A 281-nucleotide genomic window follows, 5' to 3' on the forward strand; every position below is an offset into this window, starting at 1 on the left:
TGTTTACACGATTCAAGGATTTATTAACAAAACTTTAAAAGGATTTGTTCAAGGGGCCGATTTACTTCAGATGCTTTAACTGGTGTTTGGACAGCACTGGCACAACCCTTGGATAGCGCTGATGCGATGTTTTGGGCAGCAATGCTACTCCAATCCCATGACTGATTGCTCTTACAGCTGAGATAGTAGATGCAGCTAACAATGCAGCAGCAATGTTAAAGAAGATAGGAGAACGGCAGATGAACAATTGTAAAATAAAATTTCTATTTATTTGTGCCAAA

Source organism: Euprymna scolopes, chromosome 4 (genome assembly GCF_053919585.1).
Source record: "Euprymna scolopes isolate OS-2025 chromosome 4, ASM5391958v1, whole genome shotgun sequence".
NCBI lineage: Eukaryota > Metazoa > Mollusca > Cephalopoda > Sepiida > Sepiolidae > Euprymna > Euprymna scolopes.